This window comes from Talpa europaea (assembly GCF_964194135.1).
Source record: "Talpa europaea genome assembly, chromosome: 15".
Taxonomy (NCBI): domain Eukaryota; kingdom Metazoa; phylum Chordata; class Mammalia; order Eulipotyphla; family Talpidae; genus Talpa; species Talpa europaea.
In genome coordinates, this window is record NC_140083.1 from 5,643,255 (window position 1) to 5,653,416 (window position 10,162).

Genomic DNA, 10,162 nt, shown 5'->3' on the forward strand with positions numbered 1-10,162 from the left:
GGATTAGGACTGAGCATTTGAGTCCTTCATTCAGGGCCTTTATCTTTTAACTATCAATTAAGAAGTGAATATTGGGGGCCTCCCTGGCTCACGAGGTTAAGCACAGCACTATGAAGCTATCTGCAGCCTCTGCAGCGCGAGTTCGATTCCCGGCCAGCCAGGGCACTACCCACATGGTGTAGCAGACCTCTCCTGACTCCCCTGCTGCTCCCCTCAGCAGTCTATTTGAGTAGATCTGTCTGTTCTGCTCCCCACTCTGTCTCTGGTGGGTCCTCTCACCCCCCTGCACCTCTGGCCTACACCCCAGCTCTTGTATGCATAAATAAATAAATCTTAAAAAAAAAGAGAAGTGAATATGCTTATGGAAATATAGCTTCATAGTGCTGAGACTTAACCACTTGCTCCACCAGGGAGGAGCTGGATTTACTTTAAAAAACTAAAAAAGGTAACACCCTATGACCCAGCAATCCCAGCACTCTCAGGCATCTCTCAAAAAAAAAACAAAAAACAAAAAACAAACCCATGAAACCATCCACTCGAAAAATGATAAGCTCACCAGTGTTCACTGCTACACTACTTACAGTAGCCAGCACATGGAAACAGCCTCCGTGCCCGCGGACAGAGGACTGGATCAAGAAGATGTGGTCTAGCCACACAGAGCAGTACTATTCAGCCATTTCTAAAGAAAGATGAACGTTTGCCATTTATAGCAAAATGGAAGGCGGTCGAGGGAATCCTGGGTAGTAAATAAAGCAAGTCAGGATCACCAGCACAAGTGTCGGACACTGACAGAGCAGACAATCCAACAAAATACTTTTAAAAGCTATGGCCCCTGATCAACAAAGAGAGGTTTCTGAGACTGGAGGCGGGGGTGGGGGGGCAGGGGGAGTAGGGAGAGGGAGAGGTATCAGTGGGGTACAAGGGACGGTGGCGGGAGGAAGTGAAATATATAAATGCTGGCTAGCAGAATCTTCTCATCTCTTCCAGGTGAAGGCCGCAGGGGTCCCAGGAGTGGCCTGGAAGAGCTGGGGAGACTCCTGGGTGCCCTTCGTCCAACATGACCCAGGGGCAAGGTAAAAGGAAGCCCTGGCACCCCGCAGGGCCCTGCCTACTTTGGGTCAGGGCGCTTGGCAGGAAGCCTGGGGGTGGGGTCCTCCACAGCAGGACAGAAAATAAGAACCCAAGGGGCCTGGGAGACGCTGTCGCAGATTGAGCACGGAGGGAATGAACTGGTGAATGAGTCACCGGGACTGCTGCTTATGCGTCCCAGATCTCAAGGCAGATTTCAGAAAAATGAAAGAACCAACAGGAAGGGGACCGGGAGAGGCTGTGGCAGGGAAAGATCTTCCTCGCTGCCCCCAGAACCTCTGGCTGCTGAGTCCCCCTGACTCTGCACCTGTGGGGCGCCCTCCCCCACAGCCAGAGGTCCATGTGCCTGTGCCAAGGGGCGGGAGGTGCAGCTGGCCCCGCTTCACCCCACACCTGCTCTCACTGCCCCGACATGCTGGAAGGTCCCGGAAAAGAGTGTCACCGTTCCAAAGTCCAATGTCACCCTCTATAAAAGGTGTAGAGGGCCTCCCCGGTGACGCAGCGGTTAAGCGCTGGGCTGCGAAGCTGCCCGCAGCCTCTGCAGCGCCCGCTCAATCCCCGGCCTCTGGCTAAGGTCCCACATGGCAGGCAGACCTCTCCTGCCCACGCCCGCTGCTCCCCTCAGCAGTGTACTTCGACTGTCTGCCTGTTCTGCTCCACTCTGGCTCTGGTGAATTCTCTCACCCTCCTGCACTTCTGACTGTACCCAGTGCTTGTATAAATAAATCTTTGGGAGAAAAAAAAAAAAAAGCTGTAGGGCCTCCCTGGTGGCTCACGGGGTTAAGCACAGTGCCGTGAAGCTATCTGCAGCCTCTGCAGCACGAGTTCAATTCCCAGCCAGCGAGCTACCCACATGGCGCGGCAGACCTCTCCTGTCTCACCCGCTGCTCCCCTCAGCAGTGTATTTCAGTAGATCTTCCTGTTCTGCTCCCCACTCTGTCTCTGGTGAGTCCTCTCACCACCCCCTCCCCCCTGCACCTCTGGCCTACATCCCAGCTCTTGTGTGTGTAAATAAGCAAAACAAGTCTTTTTTTTTTTAAAGGTAACTTTTTCTTTTTTAAAGGTTACTGGCTGCCTCTGATGCAGCATCTCTGTTTCTAGGATTCTATCCTCTAGGAACTCAGCCTCAGGGGCCCCAAGATGTCCACACAAAGATGTTTATTGTTTGATAACAACAGCGCTGGGAACAACCTCACTGTTCATTATAAAGGGACCGGGTCATCAGGTTTCAGCAGCTGGACAAGGCCACACAGCTGTTAAAAAGAAGAACGTCATGGAGATAAACCCCAAAGAAGTGAAAAAAGCAAACAGAATGGCAGGTAAATAGCATCCCGGTTTTGTAAAACAAACCGTGTCCAGCACCCAGACATCTTATATGTCACACTTGTGTATCTGCAATCAGGAAGGCAGGCTACTGGCCCTGATTCTGTCACGGAGGGCTCTGGGGGTGAGGTTGATGGGGGGTAGCAGCTGCCTTTTCACAAGTCATTCTGGGTTTGTTTTTTAAATGTTTTTTTACTGCCCTATCATTGGTTTATCTGGTTTGAATGTGTAATAATAGCAGGTTTAACTTTTTCAAATAACCACCTAGGGATAAAATATAGTCTATGGCTTTAATATAGCCACAGAGTTCTTGGAGGATGGTCACTATTAATTTCATTTTTTTTTTTTTATAGAGGCATGCTTTATTTGTTTGCTGGTTTGTTTGTTTTTTGTTTTGTTTATACAAGCACTGGGTACAGTCAGAAGCGCGGGAGGGTGAGAGAATTCACCAGAGCCAGAGCGGGGAGCAGAGCAGGCAGAAGGACCGAAGTACACTGCTGAGGGGAGCAGCGGGCGGCAGGAGAGGTCTGCGCGCCATGTGGGACCCTCCTCTGGTGGCCGGGGAGCAGCCGGGGATCGAACCGGCGCCGCAGAGGCCGCGGGCAGCTTCGCAACCCAGCGCTCAACCGCTGCGCCACCGGGGAGGCCCGGTCACTATTAATTTCAAACATTTTCCTCACCCCTGCCCCCCTCCTCCTCCGTGCCTAGCCCCGGGCTCCCCCATTCTGCGCTGACTTTGTGGGTTTCACTGTTCTAGCTGCCTCGGATAAGTGAAATCCTCAGCACTTGCTGGTTAATTTTCAGACGCCTCCTATCTACTCAGTCACAATATTAACAAGTTACTTGACAAAATTCATTTTCACTTTCTCACGCCAACACAATTTTGCTTGCAGTTAGTCAGCATTGCTGAAAGGAAATGGACTCTAAGTGTAAAACAAGAGCAGCCCCAAAGAGTGACAGGGAGTTTCCCCACAGCAGCACCAGGCAGGGCTGCAGCTGACGGCTGGCAAGGCGAGAAATCTGGGCAAGGCTGAGCCAGTGGCAGACGAGGGAACGGCCGAGCACACCGCGCAGCCTGGAGCGCCAGCCCGTGCTCTTTTAACTCTAGGATTGGGTTCTTCAAAGCGCCTGTGACTGTCAGATCCTAGGGTTCTCCCTGGCCCAGTGTCTGTGGGTCCCACCGCCGTGCTTCTCTGCCCAGGCTGTGCCCCAGGAAGCAGGGTCCTGCCTAGTTCTTGGCCCTGAGCTGGTCCCTGGGGCAGCCTGGCCAGCAGTGGACAATAGCCCCTTTGTGGGACCTTCAGCCCCGGCCTGGGGCAGCAAGAGGCACGTGGGAGGCTCTGGAGGCAGGAGTGGCAGCTGCTTTGCCACCCTCCACAGTCCTCTGGCCAGAGGCTTGCCCTGAGCATGCCAGGTCAGCCCCTGAGCCCGACCCGGGCCCACCTGCATGAGGCCTGGGGTTCCTGGAGCCCCGGACACCCATGACCTTTCTTCACAGACTGTGCCACAGCCCACACACACACCTTCTGGAAAATCTTCTGGAACAGGGCAAGTGACTTGCATCCTTACCCCCAAGCCAAACCAGCCTCCGCTAAACCCTCCAGAATAGAGAGAACCATGCGTGGCCTGTCAGGAGGCTGTACTCAAGCTGGGAAATAAATACTGGCCCTTGGCCTACTAGCTCTGTTCCAGAAGGAAAGCAGGTTAAAGAAGGCACAGAAACATCCAAGCTGGCAAGGACCCTTACAGGGGATCTACCAAAACCCCTACATGCACTGAGAGGGGAGACCAGAGCCCAGGGAGGGGGATGTTTGCAGGGGGTGGTAGGGGCAATCAGAGGAGAGCTGGGCCTAAACCCCATCTTACAGATTTCCACTCCTTGTGCCACACTATCCACGCCCCTCCTTTGGCTGCCCCTGGAGTGCCTACTGACGCTGTTCCAAATCCTACACAGGCTTCAAGGCCCAACTCAGACATCACCTCCTCCTGTGAGGTCTTCTCTCATAGGCTCATACAGAAGCTCCGACTCCAGGTCTTCTCACCGAATTGCACTCTTAGAATTAAACGGTGGTGCAAGGGGTTAAGACGCAAGCTATGGGGCTGTCCGCAGCCGCTGCAGCACAGGTTCAATCCCCGGCCAGGGAGCAACCCACATGGCGCAGCAGACCTCTCCTGGCTCCCCGCTGCTCCCCTCAGCAGTGTATTTCAGTCAATCTGCCTGTCCTGTTCCCTACTCTGTCTCTGGTGAATCCTCTCACCACCACCCCCACTTCTGGCCTGTACCCCAGTTCTTGTATGCATAAATAAATAAATCTTTTTTTAAAAAAAGGAATTAAACGGAACCTAGAGGGGGATATCTTTGTTTCAGAGAGGATTTTCCACGTGCCTACCAGAGGGACTGGTAGACAAAAGGGGGAAGACAGACACGTAATCAATTTCCATGAACACTCATAGAAAGATATGATAAGGAGTGTGGTGGGCAAAGTGCAACAGGGCTTCTAGAAATAGCCTCTCATCTCCTGCCAAGAGACTTTAGGTACATTCCAGAGGGCTGCCTAGAGGTGGTAGCATTTGGACATTTGCTCACAATGTGTAATTTGGTGCGGGGGGTGCTGTGTCTCTTCCATTGGACTGTGGGATCCTTAATAATATTGTTGGCACACCATGACTGAGCACTAACCAAATGGCTGACAGTGCGTGTGTGGTTTTGTCAGTGGTGTGCTTTACCCTTCGGCATCTCTCTGTAACTCTGAGCAGGCCCATGACACGCACCACCCTTTACTGATGAGGATCCAGCCCTGAGAGAGTCAAGCCTGCTGGAAGCCATGCATCTGTCAAAAGGAGCCCCTGGCCGCCCGCCTCACTCTTTCCTGGCCAAGGACTCTTGCCACCAAGAAGCTTCACAGGCATGTTGAGTGTCACAGGCGCACGTGTCGAGTGTCACAGGTATGTTGAGGCAGGCCTGTGTGCACCTTACCAGGTGGTGAGCAAAGTTTTCCAGGAGCTGAGTAGGCCCTGCCCAGGGAGGCCAGGCCAGGCCAGGGAGCCCCGGAGGCCTCTAGCTTTGTCCTTCCTGAGACTGTCCGTCTCCCTTCCCACTGCAGTAAACACAGCCTATTGGGGACTCTTCAGAGGCCAGCAGCAATGGTGTTCAGGTGTTGACAAGGTATTCAAGGCCCCGGAGTGGATTAAGTGGGCCTGGGGTTCCATAGGAGACCACAGCGGAGGGGGTGAGAGGACCTGACTGGGCCTCGGGTCTGCAGAACCAACCCATTGTTTATGCTGACTGTTTAGGAATAATTGGAGGTTACAGTGGAAACCCTGGAGCTAAGAACCTTCCCCACGCCCCTCCTAGTCAGCCTGGCCAGCTCTGCAGCAGAGCAGGAGTCTCCCTGACACAAGAAGGTCACCTCTCCCCTGAGGACCAAGTGGCAGGAAGGGACTGTAGCCACTTAGGCTGGCCAGAGGGCCTGACCACCGACAGGCTGCAGGGCAAGAGGACTGTTTGTCTCCACTTACCTGGCTCTCAACGCAGAGCTCTGAGGGAGACAGCGCTTCCTGTCTGAAACAGGAAGTGAGACTTTTCTGCCTGAGCTCCAGAGCAAATTGCTTTTCCTCTAAATAGAGCAGAGGTTAGAGAGGGCACACCTCCACCCTCCACAGGTGCACAGCACAACACACCTGGGGGGCAGTCGGGACTCTCGATGCACCTCAGGGCTCATCGGCCCGACTTAGCAGGGCCTGGGAATGGTGGGGAGAAGCACTCTCCGTTTGAGGAAGTGGGTGCCCAGAGAAGTTAAGCAACTTGTCTGAAGACTCCCAGACTTAGGCGGACAGTGGCAGGACCTGGACCTTGGCTCCCTGCCAGTCTCCAGCTGTGGGTAGAGTGGAGAAGGTCACTGTCCCCGGTCCCCTGACCACAGGAGAAGGACGGTGGGGGTGGGGGCCAGAGGTAGAAACCTGGATTGTGGTCCTGCCGCTGGATAGGGACAGGGTGGGGCCAGAAATAAAGAAAAGCTGAGTTTTCCAGCTACATGCTCGACAGGAATGTGGAGCACGGGAACCCGGATGATTTACTGCTTCCCACAGCCCCTCCCTCCAGAAAATATCAGGAAATTGCCAGTCAGGCTTTAGACCTTCAAACTGGCCCATCCCCAGCCTCCCTCTCAGGCTCTTCCTGACGTTCCCCTTCCCCCCACACCGGAGGCAGGTTCCTGACCCCAGGCCATCTCCATGGCACAGGGCAGGCGGGGCTGGGATGAAAGAGTCAGTCAGGAAGAGCCCCAGAGGCCCAGCAAGGAAGGGAGAGAGTGTTCATGTGCTAAAGACTGTGTCAGACACTCCACACATCCATCATGCGCTCATGCTGTGCCTCCACGTTCTGGAAAGGCTGTCAGGCATGATCCGTCACTCATCTGTGCACTTGCATTGCTTGATTCAATCCCCATTCATTCACTCCCTCTTGCAGTCATCATTCATTCATTCAAAAAATTCTCTTCACTGCAGGTGCTGCCTCTGCTCAGGTGACCCTGGGGCTCCTGGCCCATTTGGATTCTAGAATGTTACCCGGAAATCTAGAACCTCAGGGCTGCAGTCCTCAGACAATGGCAGCTGGTTCTACCACCTCATTTTGGAGATTAGGAGGTTGTCATTAGCCACCCAAGGTCAAGGTCATACTGGGAAGAGAAAGCTGTGGGCAGAGTGAAGGATCAAGCTCACTCTTCAGTGAATGAGAAGGCAGAGGGAGACTGTGTGAGAAGGAAACCAAAGCCTCCAGAGGCTGGTCTATGTGCAAGAGCAGCCCTGGAGTTTGAAAACCAGGTTACTAGGAGAGCTGTTCTCTGCCTCTGTCCAAGTTCTAATGCCCTGGACACCACCACCTGGATGTCCTCCAGGCTCCTCAAACTCATGTGCCAATCCAGTTCTTCATCACCTTCATGTGCCTCTGGGTCCAAACCTGCTCCACCCACCCCCACCGCAGGGAGTGGCTATACTGTCTCCCCAGGTGGGCATCTCCTCCAACCCCTCAACCAGCCAGCCACCAAGTCCTGTGCTCTGGAAGCTGCTCAATCACTCTTGAACTTCCCTTCTCACCCCACACCTACTGCCACCTCTCTGTTCGAGACCCAGCTCCTCTGGGCTGGGCTGCTCCAGCCAGGTGCCTCAGCCTGTCTGTGAAGTGGCATCTGCCCCATCTCGGGCCTGCCTTTGGTTCTTGGAGGAATAGGCAGTGGAGAAAGCCCCTAGGTGAGTCTGGGGGCTGCGAGCCACAGTTCCATGGCAAAGGAACCCTGCTGATGCACACGGGGGTCTCTGTAAGCTGACCGATGCCCAAGGTCACATCCAGCTAACAACCATGGCCTCTGTTCCCTAATCACACAGCATGGCCCAGCACTGAGCTCAGTATGTCACAGAACTTATGCAAACCCGAGGCAGGAGTTATCCCCATTTTATAGATGAGGCATCGAGAAGCTATGTAACGTGGACCTAGGTTACACAGCTAGTAGGTGGAGCCAGGGTTCAGAACCAGGTGTGACTAAGCCCTGGCCCACACACCTTGCTGTACTACCCGTAACTGGCACCACCCAGAACTCCCCGTTCTGATAACCACCCTCACTCCGAGGCTGGGAGGACTGTGGGCTTACTTCTTCCATTCTGGGCAAGCTGCATGAAAACCCTGCGAGTTGGCTGCAGCTGCTGAATGCCCTGCATTCCTCAGGCGGTGCCAGGCGGATTCAGCTGTGCCTGCCCCCTCACAAGTGCTGCGGACTGCCCAGGCACTGCCGCTGGACCTGGACCAAGCCATGAGAGATGGCCCCAGGGCAGGGTCTGTGTGATCTTGGGCCCCTGAAGTAGTGTGTCGCCCAGCAAGTTAAGACATCCCAGAGGCCATGTCAGACTCAGCACACCTTGACCTGGCATCATCTTAGTACCACAGACCAGAGATTCTTTGAACTGAGACCCTGGCATTTCATTTAAAATAGGTTAATCCTTGGGCCTCCCCAGTGGCGCAGCGGTTGAGCACTGGGTTGCGAAGCTGCCCGCAGCCTCTGCAGTGCCTGTTCGATCCCCAGCCTTCGGGCGAGGGTCCCACATGGCGTGACAGACCTCTCCTGCCTCCCGCCCGCTGCTCCCCTCAGCAGTGTACTTCGTCACTCTGCTTGTTGTACTCTCTGCTCTGACTCTGGTGAATTCTCTCACCCTCCCGCGCCTCGGACTATACCCAGTGCTTGTATAAATAATCTTTAAAAAAAAAAAAAAGTTAAGATGAGAGGTGGATCTAGCAGGGGACATGGTGCTAGGCAGGCAGCTTTTTAGGCAGGAAGCAGACAGGCACCGGGAGGGTAAGGAGGCCTGGCTGGCACTGGCCAGGAAAACCTTGGCAGGCCCCTCATTAGGGCCCAGCAAGGGAACAGGTGAAGTGCTTGGAAAGCTGCCAGGAGCCCTAAGATCCTTGGACTTATTACATATTAACAGAAAGGCTGTTGTTTCCTTTCCTTTGGGAGGTGGGGGGTGAGTTCTAGGACAGTCCCAGAGACAGTACAGGCTTTACAAGTGGGCTGCCCTGGGTTCAAGAGCTGCCCTGACACCCACTCAGGTGACGGGTGCAGCGTAACAGGGTTAGGAGGAAGCCCTCTGCCCAGCTCCAGTCACTGCCCGCCATCCCAGACCCCGTCGCAGGCTCCTGGTGGCAGATGCTGAGTGCCCGAGGGGAAAACTGCAAGCGGGGCCACATGGCACCTGCACATCCATTCCTCACAAACCAGGGAAGGGAAAGGGACCTTTCTTCTCAGGCAAGGCCACCAGCTGGCGGCCACAGAGCAAAGCAAAACATAATTCAGCAGGAGTCCAGTGTCATCCCTACAACGCCAGCGGCTTTCTCCATGTTCCCCAGCTCCTGCGTAGCCAGAAAACAAAAGGAACCACACGCCCATAAGCACGAAGTCTAAAGCGATCTGTCACGGGGAGGCTGCGAGCAGCCTGCGGCCTGTGCTTCCAAGTCCAGGGACACCCCTCCCCTCGGGCTAGGGTCACTCCACTCCATCTTCGTGGGCATCTGTGGTGGTTCCACCTCTTGCTGCTGGTCTTAGGACTTTGAAAAGCAAAAACACAAGTTCGGAAAACAACAGCCCTGTGCTTGCTCCCTGCTGACTTGACTTCGGACAAGCTGGGGAACTACTCCAAGCTTCTCTCATCCACAGAACCCAGGCACTAGCCCTTCTTTCTCAAGCGTGAGATTGCGTACAAGCTGGCAGAGCTCTGAGGGTTTACTCCTGAATGGTGGCTACAGCTCCAAGAACATCCATCCTTGATGGGCAGGTCGGGTGAGAAGCCGGACAACCAGCTCGCCCTTGCAGCTGTTACCTGGGCTTTGTTAGAAAACATTACAAAATTGGCTCAGTGTGGGCTGACAGGTTTTGAGGTACGGAAGATGACATCTCAGAGAAGCCCCTAGGGGGCAGATGCCATGTGGGCAAGATACTTCTGAGTTTCCTGGTTACACCAGAGCTTGGGAATAGGAAAAAAGCCACAGGCATGGGGGGAAGGCAGAGGACTCGGCTGAACTGGCCGTGGAGGTGCTGGCAGACGGGCAGCGGCAAGTTCACCAAGGGGAAGCCACCACGACATCCAGGTCCTCAGTGGAGGAACCAGAGGGCAGGAAGAAAAAGGAGTTGTTGGGAGACACGCATGGCTTAAATCTGTGACCTTGATCCTGTCACTGAACTCCAGAGTCCGTTTCCTCATCAAG